General features: G+C 42.4%; 1 pseudogene; it reads left to right on the plus strand.

Moving 5' to 3' along the window:
- The first annotated feature begins 329 nt into the window (after window positions 1-329).
- Window positions 330-719, plus strand: LOC149228611 (sucrose synthase pseudogene; annotated as a pseudogene).
- The last annotated feature ends 570 nt before the right edge of the window (window positions 720-1,289 follow it).

The following is a 1,289-nucleotide window of genomic DNA, read 5'->3' on the forward strand; positions in this document are numbered from 1 at the left end:
AAGCTGCGCTACAGGAGACCCAGAATACAAAGAAGCTTGGACTGTTCATGTCGAGGGTGGCAATTCTCAGTGAGGTAGGCCTGAACATAACTTTCCCATGCAAATAATTCAAAAGGTGGTGAATTCGACGTGTTGAGGGGGTAGGGAAAATGTGAATGCAAGTCTGTCTATGAATTCAAAAGTCGTTTTCTTATTGCTGCCTGGAATTGTCTTCAGTGCAACATAGCCCATGCTTAGGAGAAGACCAAATACTCGGATTCAGACATATACTAAAAAAATATGAAGAAAAATACCATTTCTCTTACCAGTTTACTGCAGATCTAATTGCAATGAATCATGCAGATTTTATTATCACTAGCACATATCAAGAGATTGATGGAAGCAAGGATACCGTTGGCCTGTATGAGAGCCACACTGCTTTCACCCTTCCTGGTCTTTATCGTGTGGTTCATGGAATTGATGTTTTTGATCCCAAGTTCAACATTGTTTCTCGTGGAGCAGACATGCAAAGTTATTTCCCTTATACAGAGAAGCAGCATCGTCTTACTGCGTTACATGGTTCAATTGAGGAACTCTTGTTCAATCCTGAACAGACAGCTGAACACATGTGTATTTTGAACGACCGTAAAAAGCCCATTATCTTTTCTATGGCAAGACTCGATAGAGTGAAAAACATGACAGGACTGGTTGAATGGTTTGCAAAGAAAAAAAACACTTGAGGGATACTGTCCTCCACGTTCTGGGGAGGAAACCATATACAGAATGCCCATTCTGATCAGTGCACAAGCTAAAACAGAGCGTGAGGAAGCAAGATAGTGAGGCAGAGAAGAAAACTAAGGGTAAGGAAGCTAAGGGAAAGAAAACCTAGGGCAAGCCATCACAGGAAAAGCCACAGGAGAAGCAAGAGGAAAAGAAAGAAAGAAAAGAAGGAAGAAACAAAGAGGGAAAAAAAAAACAAGTTTAATCACTGGAAATTGTTGCAAGTTGCAGGGACACAATGCAGAAAGGGGGCCCCCCAACACAAGCAGAAGGGTCCCTACCAAGTTCCCAGGAATCCTCACATCCATCCCCTCCATGAACACTCATTTTTTCAGGGTTCGGACACAATTTAGTCATGGTTCAACCTTCTACAGGAAGCTACAGGACTTTCTACAGGAAGTTTTGTATTTCTACCAGAAACATCCTGTAGAGCCTTTGGGCAGGCCAGAATCAATTATGGAGAGGGATTTGAAGCTTGAAGTCTATTGGGGAGGCATGCAACCACTCTTTTCTTCCATCCTCCACTAGTT

Source organism: Pinus tabuliformis, chromosome J (genome assembly GCF_031772625.1).
Source record: "Pinus tabuliformis cultivar Carrire ecotype Pingquan chromosome J, CPIR1, whole genome shotgun sequence".
Lineage (NCBI taxonomy): Eukaryota > Viridiplantae > Streptophyta > Pinopsida > Pinales > Pinaceae > Pinus > Pinus tabuliformis.